Raw genomic sequence first — 9,578 nt, forward strand, 5'->3', positions numbered from 1 at the left:
CATCCATTTACCCAACCGTCCACCTATCCATCAATCCATTTGTCCATCCATCCATCTACCCTCCCATCTATCCAGCCCCATCGAACACCCACTGCAGTTACCGGGTGACCTTCCAACACAGCCCAGCAAGAGACTTCTCAGCCTCCATCCTAGCAGGGCACACAGCCAGTCAACCCGCTAACTGAGCAAATTCTGGAGGAGACGATGGAGCTGTCGCTTCCAGCTTTCCCAAAGCTTCAGTCTGAAGATGGAGGAGGGCCTCCCTCGCTGACGGCTATTGCTCTTAGATTCTTGCTTGGTTCCTGGAGGCCTGACTGGCCTGGGTCACGTGACCTGGAAGGATTCTGATGGAGAGATATTTGATGAGTTTCAAAGGTCCAGCCTTGTTGAGGACTGCTGAGGCCGGAGAGGAGTACAACCTCTGCCTCTTCCTCCTCCTCTTCCTCCTCCTCCTCCTCTTCTGCTTCTCCTTCCTCCTTCTGCTCCCCTTCCTCCCCCCTCCTCCTCATCTTCCTCTCCTTCCTCCTCCTTTATTTACTGGTAATCTGCCTTTAAGTTGGCTCTTGGATGTCCACGCTCAGAGGCTGGCCTCTAATATCAGGAGAATGCCTCCGCCTCTGCCCCTGTGTGTACACAACCCTCCCTCCAGCCCTCCTGCGGTCTCCTTTGAGTGTCCCCCGGGTGCCGTGGACCTGACGCCAGGGCAGCCCTTCTCCCCCAGCTCCTGTTTGTGACTTCACCCCGTTGTGGCCCAGTGATCAGAAGCTTCCAGTCTCCTCTCCTCCCCCAGCCTGCCCCCCCCACCCGCGTTCCCCGGGTTCCACCACACTGCATCTCTAGGGTTGATCTACAGCTCAGACAAACAGCCTTTTCAGCAGCCTCCTGACACCCTCCCTGTGTCCACACAGCAGCAGCCAGAAGGATCGATCCATCTGGAGTAAATCCCAACCTTCTCCTTTCCCCTACATCTTTCTATGACTCCCCTGTGCCCTCAACAGAAAGCCCAAACATCTTGTTATTTCCAACATCCCTGGCAAGGCCATGACTCCGTTCTCTCCACCCCGCCTCTACTCACCCCTGCACCTAATGTTTGTTCATCCTGGATTGTCATCCTTCAAGGGATCGCCCATGACTGACAGCAATCATGAGGAAAGGGTGAGTCTACATACAACAGTCACCCGGCCTGCAACTTTGCAATCCAGACAAGGCTGTACTGACGTTGTGTCCCAGAGCTCCAGGCAGATGAGAGCTAGCCTCTCTAATTCCTGATGTCCCCAGACCACAAAGTTCCATCTCCTCCTTAACCTCCTCTTCACCTCCTCCTCCATCTCCTCCTCCTCCATCTCCTCCTCCTCCATCTCCTCCTCCTTCATCTCCTCCTCCGTCTCCTCCTCCACTCTCTACCTCTTCTTCCTAGCCTCCAGTACGGACTACACCCATAGAATAAAGGGATACAGGGGAAATACAGCATCCTGGAGGCTCCTCTGTGCTGCAGACCTCTGAGTGAGGCCAGGCTGCTGGGCAGAATGGTCCAGCCGTGGACGGGGAGGCTGGAGCGTGAGCAATCCACCTCTTCCTATGGGAGGGTTCCTGCAAAGAAGCTGCACTTGAGGCCCTGTCCACATGCTGAAGAGTCCCCTCTTCCCCTGCTCCTCTCAGCCGGAACTCCATCTCCTCCTGTGGAAGGCAGCATTTGTGCTGTGTATTAATTGCCTAGGCTTTTTTTTTTTTTGACTTGAGATGCTGTCTGCAGCATGTGAGTGAGTGTGTGTTTAATGGCTTTCTCATTTGGAGATCGGGCCAGATAGCTTTTTGAAGAAAGTCTGCCGAGCGCCTAAAACAGTGAAAATTCCACAGGCTGCCTCGCACTCCCACCCTCATCCATCACCACGGTGCTGTGGATTGAAAACACAGGCATCGATTGGACACGTTTCAATCACAGCCGAGAGGCGGAGCGAGCCCTCTTCCTCTTTGTCAAGGGCCGGGGTCTGGGCTGAAAGGAGCGAGGGGAAACCCTTGCAGTGCTTAGCAAGCGGTGGATACACGCCAGCTCTGTGCTGTGTTGTCAGGCTGGATGCGAGAAGACATGAGCCATGGCAAGAGGTTTTAATTCTGTGTGCGAACATGCATACAGTTCCCGCAGAGGCCAGTAGGGGGGCGTCCAGTCCCCTGAAGCTGGAGTTTCTGAGTTTGTGTGCTGCCACGTGGGTGCCGGGAATCGAACCCAGGTTATAGGACAGAGCAGGAAGCAGGGTTGGCTGGCATCTTTAAGCCTAACACTAGGGAGGCAGAAACACGAGGATCTCCATGAGTTCAAGACCAGCCTGGTCTGCATAGCAAGTTCCAGGGCAGCCAAGACTTACGCGGAGAAGCCCTGTCTCAACTTTGAAAAACTAAGATAAGGAAAGAGGAAGCCAGTGTGGGGAGATGCCTCCAAAGGCAAAATGAGGGATGCTGTGAAGTCTCTAGCTGGGTGAAAGAAAAGAGGGTCCAGGTTGAGAGGGGTGGGGGGTAAGGGACTGGGTAGAGAGACATAGAAAATTCATGTCAAAAAGGTACGGAAGGAAGCAATAGGGGAACTGCCTGCAGAGTGACCTTTGTCACACAGAAATGCAAAGGGGACAGACATCTCATGATGTCACGTAAGGGATGGAAAATGCCTTCACAGGCTAACAAGTTTCAAGACACAGGAGCATGAGAGGAACTGGGGAAGACGCCTGGGGTTGACCTCTAGGCTCGGGAGGTCTAGGCTCCCGTCTGACGCCACACCCAGATGAGGCGGACCAGTGTGTGTGAAGTCCTGGTGAGGGATGCACGCAGCTTGAATTGTGGAGAGGGGAGAAGCAGAGGCAATGGGGAGGAGCTGGAGGCGTGCGAGGCTGTTAGAACAACCTGTCTGCATCCTCCAGCAGGAAGAGGAAGCCGGGGTTGTCCCTAGAGCAGAGGTTCTCAACCTGTAAGGCATGACCCCTATGGGGGATCTAAGGAGCCTTTCACGGAGGTCACCTAAGACCATCAGAAAACACAGCCGGTTACATTCAACTTACAACAGTAGCAAACGTACAGTTACAAAGTAGGGATGAAACAACTTTGCGTTTGGGGGGGTCACCACAGCATGAGGAACTGTATTCAAGGGTCATAGCTTTGGGAAGGTTGAGAACCACTGGCCTAGAGCAAGCACTTCGAGGCATTTGTTTTTTTTTAAAAAAAAACCATCATCTTGACATAGAGTTATTATACGAACCAACTGTTCCACCTCTTAGGTGTTGACCAACAGTGATGGGCTGCAGCTGTTGTACCAGATGTGTCGCAACATTCCAATAGTAAACAGCTAGCAACCGCTCACATTGACTGGGTGCGAGCGACACGCTCCATTGTCTACAGTGGAGTATCATTCGGTCATGAAAACGACGCAAGATGTGGATGAGCCTTAAGGGTATTGTAGTCGGGGACAGGAGCCACCGGGCCACAAAAGCCACCGGGCCACAAAAGCCACCGGGCCACAAAAGTAAACAGTGTTTGGGGGGCTTAAAATGAGAGTGTAGCCCCATAGGTTCATATATTTCTGATGCTTGGTCCCCAGTTAGCGGAAGTGTTTGGGAAAGACTAGGACACGTGGGGAATGGGTTTCACGCTGGAGGAGGTGTGTCACTGGGGTGGACTCTGGTGGTCCAAAAGCCCACAGCAGGTTCAGGTCTCCGCCTGGAGCCTGCGGATCAGGATGGAAAGCTCTCAGCTACCGCTGCAGCACTAGGCTCGTTTGCTCCCACCATGATGATAACGCCGTGAAGAAACCGAAAGCAAGCCCCCAGTTAGATGCTTCCTTTTTTTTTTTTAAGATCTATTTATTTATTACATCAGAAGAGGACACCAGATCTCATTATAGATAGTTGTGAGCCACCATGTGGTTGCTGGGAATTGAACTCAGAACCTCTGGAAGAACAGACAGTGCCCTTAACCACTGAGCCATCTCTCCAGCCCTAGATGCTTCCTTTTATGAGTTGCGTGGTCATGGTGTCATCTCCTCACAAGAGAACAGTGACTAAGACACTGATGACCCGACTTACAGAAAGATCCTCAGAGAAGCAAAAGCCACGAGCCCAGAGGCTCGGGGGGCTCAAGAGGGGTGACAGGGAGCCGTTGCTTAAGTGGCGGAGTCCTGTAACCCTGGTAGTGACAGCCTAGGATTCTAGCTAGTTGGGAGGCCAAGGTAGGAGCATCTAACGATATTGAGGAGCAGGAGAGACGGTTACAGCGCTGGCTGCTCTTGCAGAGGACTTGGGTTTGATTCCCAGCACCCACATGGATGCTCACAACTCTCTGTAACTCAAATTACTGGGCATCAAAGCCCTCTTCTGGCCTCTGTGGACACCAAAGAGCTGGGGGCGTGGTCAGGGGTAGAGCCCACCCACCCCGCCTAGAGCCCCCCAGTGAGGGGCTGGGGGCGTGGTCAGGGACAGATACTCCCACATCTAGACCACCCCCCCAGTGAAGGTCTGGGGAAGTGGTCTGGGGTAGAGCCCCCCCATCTAGAACCCCCTGTGAGGGGCTGAGCTGTCTCGAGTGAGGTCCCAGTAAAGTCAGAAGAGGTGAGCAAGCCTGGGCTCATCCACTGCCGTTGAATCTCCCGACCTTGGGCCCTGACCTCCGGGAGGGTCCTAACTGAGTACTGGCCCCAGGATCCCCAAATGGGGCTCCACTCTCCTTCTTTGGCGCAAAGCCTTAGGCTCACGCGCACAGTAAACCCAGCCGGCTGTCCTCGGTGCCGTCCTCCACGTGCGCGCTGGTTCACACCGGGCAGATGTAACACCTGCTTTTAAATTCAATTAAGCCGCCTCCCGTTCTGCGTCTGGAATACATTACCAGCCAGAGACAGCAGGGAAGGGAAAGGGGAAAAGCAGAAAACACAACACAGGCCTATTTAGAGATTTCCCTCTAAATGGATTTTAATTCTCTCGATTTATCAGAGTTCCGCGGAGCTGGTGACAAGTGCACTCGGTGCGCGTCTGCAAGCCCAGCTCCAGCCACGTGGACAGGGACGCGAATCCCAGACACTCACTGACCCGTGCGCTTCAGTAAAACGGGACCGAGCGGCTTGGCGGACAAAGGCCTGGGGCTGGGCAGCAAGCAGCCCACGGCGCCTCTGGTGTAGTGAATGCTGGGTCAGATGGAACCGTGGAGATGAGAGTGGTGGTGATGATGGTGACGGTGATGGTGGTGATGGTGATGACGGTGATGGTGATATTGATAATGATGATGGTGGTGGAGATGGTGATGCTGGTGGTGATGAAGGTGACAGTGATGGTGATATTGGTAATGGTGATGATAGTGGAGATGGTGATGGTGACGATGATGATGGCGGTGATGGTGTTAATGATGGTGGTGGTATGTGATGGTGATAGTCATGGGGATGGTGATGATTATGGTGGTGGTGGTGCTGATGGTGGTGCTGATGACGGTGATAGTGGTAGTGGTGATGATGATGATGATGGTGGTGCTTATTAAAGGCACCAAGACACTGAAGATATAACGATGCCAGACAGCCAGGGTGGGGCACCAGATGCCACAAGGAGTTTGATTCTTCTCCACTGGCGTGTAAACTGCTCCAATCCCGTGGTGTCCCTGTCTCAGGAATCGTTCCTTTGTCCTTAACACTGAGGGCCGCAAGTGAGAGCAGGGTGGGACAGAACCCGTAGGTTCTGAGTCACACCTGGGTGCATCACACTCACAGGGGAACGAGGCCACAGGCCGGGGCTCCGACCCCACGCTAGCCTCTGTGGCTCAGCATTCACGTGCAGGCTCGCTCGCCTGTCACGTGGAGGTGGAGGGAGAAGTGGGGATCCCTGTGCCCAGAGGCCCACGTGGACACTGGAGCTCCTAGGATGGAGTTAGCCTTTATTAGCTCCGAGGAGTCATCCAAAGGGACTTTCTGACCCCAACTGGAAAGGGGCTTAGGGTAGAGGGTGCAATGGCCTCGTGCTCACCGGGGGGGCTTCAGGGAGAGGACGCTGAGGACGCAGACCGCAGACCGGAGGACCCCGGGCTCCCTGGCAAGTCTGGCCAATCAGCAAGTTCAGTGACAGGGCCTCGCCCCCCCCCCCGCGTCCAAAATGAAGGGTGACACCAGTTGGGGGTGCACAGGGACTGGTGAGGACAAGAGTCCCTCACGGTGCAGGTGTTAGCCGCTAAGTCAGGACACACACAAAACGGGGTGCTTGGCTGGCGCCGGGGAACTGCTGCGGTGGCATCAGAGACCGGTGGCCCTGGGGACAGCCGCAGAGGCTCGCTCGCTCGCTCCCTCGAGGCTGGGGGGGGGGGGTTTGCAGGGCGAGGCTGGGTGACAAACTGGTGCCGCCGAGGGAAGCCAGAACCCAGAACTGCCACCCGCAACCTGGACGCCACCAACTGCCACTCGCAACTTGGACGTCACTGTGAAGGCAGTCCGCTTTGTGGGTGACAGCGAGCCATGGAGGGAGGGTTCGGGACATCCCGGCTCCGGAGTGGGATCTGGGGGCTCACGCAGAGGCACGGTTGCACCTGGGAGGCTGGGGGTGGGGCTGGCTGGAGCTGAGGCTGGGTAGGTCACGTCACGGAGTGGGGGCTGCTATGTGACTCGGGGGTAGTCACCACTGCCACGGGCAGCATTGAGTCACCATCGCTGTCGCCTGCAGTGACTTACTCATCCATTTGGCCTGGCGTATGGGGAGCCACAGCCGTATGAGCGAGCCGCGGGGAGGGGCCCGCGACCCACTTCCTCCAACACAGGGAGCATAACACGTCTACACTGTCGTCTATTTCCTGTGACCACTGAGCCAACTCGCTCCCCACTCTGCCCACAGCCCTGCACGGCTCCTACCCGCTTCAGACTCGTCTGCAGCCCATGAGGATCTCCCGGGCCTGCCCCGCACTCCTGCCTTCTTCCCTGCACATGCGCTCCAGCCACACAGCCCGGGACCCCTGACCCGCTACCCCCACCCTCACCCCCAGGCTCTGTCCTGCCCCGGGGCTTTTGCACCGCTGCATCCCAGAGTGAGGTGTGACTGGACCAGGGTGTCCCCATGCAGAATTTGGGACGACGGGGCCAAGGGAGCGGGTTCTAGACGCTCTGGTATTCGGGACTCCTTTTTGAGCTGGGGGAGGGGCGCCCACATTTCCCTCTGACCCCCTAAGCTGCCCGCAGAGGCCCCAGGAATCTGCGCAGGCGCTGTGGGGTTCAGCCGCAGCGCGGACCCTCCGGCCAATGGCCGTGCTTCGCGATGAGGTAATGCCAAGCTCCGCGTCCTGATTGGTCATTGCGAGGCCACCGTTCGGCATGCTCCTGGGTGAGACTGGCGTCTTGGCGGTCCAGGGCTGCGCGGAACTCTCTGAGACCAGATCGCCTGTAGCCCAGGCTAGCCTCAGGCTCACTGTAAGACGCCCCCCCCCCGCAAGCTGGCCTCTGATCCTTCTGCCTCTGCCTCCCCCCCGAGGTTGCTGGATGTCAGGTGTGCACCCTTAAACAGCACCCACTGTGTGCCCATTTACCACCCATGCTGCCACGCCCTGTGCATTTATTGAGCGCCTACTGTTTGTCGGTCTGTCACCTCCGTGGGGTGCGGTACCCTAACTGCCAAACGTTCTTTTTATTTTCTATTTATTTTTAAGTTATTTTTGTCTTTAAAATTAGTTTATACTTTATACTATTTTAAATTTCTTTCCTTTTTTCTTTTTTCTTTTTTTCCCTGTTTTTGGTTTTTCTTTTTTTTTTTTTTTTTTGGCTTTTTGAGACAGGGTTTCTCTGTGTCGCCTTGGCTGTCCTGGACTCACTTTGTAGACCAGGCTGGCCTCGAACTCACAGAGATTCGCCTGCCTCTGTCTCCCGAGTGCTGATTTCTTAAAAATATTTTTTATTATTTATTGGGGTTAGGGGCCGTTGCTTGCGGAAGTCAGATCTCCTGCAACCATGTCACCGGGCTCAAACTCAGGTCCCCAGGCTTGACAGCAAGGGGCCTTCCTAGTCACAGAGCCCTCTTGCCAGCCCTGGTGTTTGTTTGTTTTAACGACTTTCAATTTGTTAATGTTTTGTTTTAGATTTTATTTATTTACATTTGGGTTTGTTTTTGAGACAGCAGCCTTGGCTCTCCTGGACTCAATCTGTAGACCAGGCTGGCCTGAAACTCAGTGATGATCCTCCTGCCTCTGCCTCCCTGAGTGCTGGGATTACAGGCGTGCTCCACCACACCCTGCTTAGTATTCTTTTGTTTCATTTCATTTTGACACAGTTTCCCATGGTGAACCAGGCTGGCCTTGAACTCATGTCAATCCTCCTGCCTCGGCTTTCCCAGGGTGAAGAATGCAGGCGCAAGTTGCCAGGGAGGCCAGGCTAGGCATTGAAAGACAGGGAGGGCGTCCTTTAAGGTACGCCATTTAAGGAAGCATCAAATCCTGAGGTTTGTCTACTTTTGGTCTATGATGGGATGGTAAGGGCTCTGCTGTACGGAGCAGTTGCTGGCTACTGGCTCTGGGCTAGGCTGGCCTTCAGGAGAGGGTTCATTCATTCCTTCACTTATTTGGGGGGAGTCTTTATGGTTTTGTTTTGAGACACGGTCTTTCTGTGTAAAGCAGGATGTCATGGAACTCACAAAGATCGTCCTGCCTCTCCCGCAGAAGTGCTGAGGTCAAAAGTGTGGCCACTCCAACCTGCTCATCCACTGTTTTTTGAAGCAAGATGTCACCTAGGCCAGGCTGCCTCAAAGTCTCTAGCAGCAGAAATGATTCTTAACCCTTCGTGGGTGTCCTGTGAGCTCCAGAGAGCTCTGCCTACTCAGAGGAATCCTCATCCTGGGACTCAGTGTAGCACCCGATACTATGCTAAGGGTCCCTGAGTCTCTGTCAAGCACCCTTCCCTTTTGACGGCTGCATCATATTCCAACGCATGGGCTGAGCCTTCTGTTTCCTGAGTGGGAGAAACTCAAGTGCACGGGTGTCCCCGCAACAGCTGCTGGTGACGGTTTTGGGTGTGAAGAAACTGCCGGGGTCTGATGCAGTGAGGGATTCAGTTAGATGTGGCGGTTGCACATGCGCAGAAGCGCCGGCGAGGGAGACAAGAGACAGAGACACAGAGACAGAAAGACAGGCCAGGCTCCTCTGCCCGATGGTCTTTGCACGCTACCCAGAAGGCCAGTCAAGCTAAGCAGCCATTCCCAGTGCCCCCAGCACAGTGCCCGTGCACAGTGGGTCCTCAATAAAGACTCAAAAACACAATGCGAAATGCGAATTCATGAAACAAGAGGAAAACACCCGTGTTGCCGCAGCCCCGCAGTGGGTGCCGATAGAGATATTAGGGAGGGAAAGCCACTCCCCCCCACCCTGCCCCCCCCCAATTATCCTGTTGACAAGACTCAGGATCCCTCTCGTCAAGGTGGCATCTGAGAGGACGGTTCCCTTTAGCGACGCTGACAGCTAATTTGTGGGAAGTTTAATTACAGGCGGCGTTAATTAACTGGCAAAGCGCTGGGCGAGGACGGCGGCCATCTGTTCCGAAGATGTCCTCCCCTTCTGGGCCTGGCTGGGGGCTAGGGGTGGGGGACGGGAGAAGG

The 9,578-nt window shown here is 54.9% G+C and overlaps 1 long non-coding RNA gene across 2 annotated transcripts; it reads left to right on the top strand.

Annotated features, from left to right (window-relative positions):
- The first annotated feature begins 6,131 nt into the window (after positions 1 to 6,131).
- LOC311606179 lies at positions 6,132 to 9,223 on the top strand. Of its 2 annotated transcripts, none has more exons than XR_014782242.1 (3): positions 6,132 to 7,408; positions 8,325 to 8,429; positions 8,605 to 9,223. It is a non-coding gene; the product is annotated as an uncharacterized lncRNA (long non-coding RNA). The 2 variants fall into 2 exon arrangements; XR_014782243.1 differs by having other exon boundaries at positions 8,647 to 9,223.
- The last annotated feature ends 355 nt before the right edge of the window (positions 9,224 to 9,578 follow it).

Source organism: Acomys minous, assembly GCF_964271855.1.
Source record: "Acomys minous genome assembly, chromosome: 9".
Lineage (NCBI taxonomy): Eukaryota > Metazoa > Chordata > Mammalia > Rodentia > Muridae > Acomys > Acomys minous.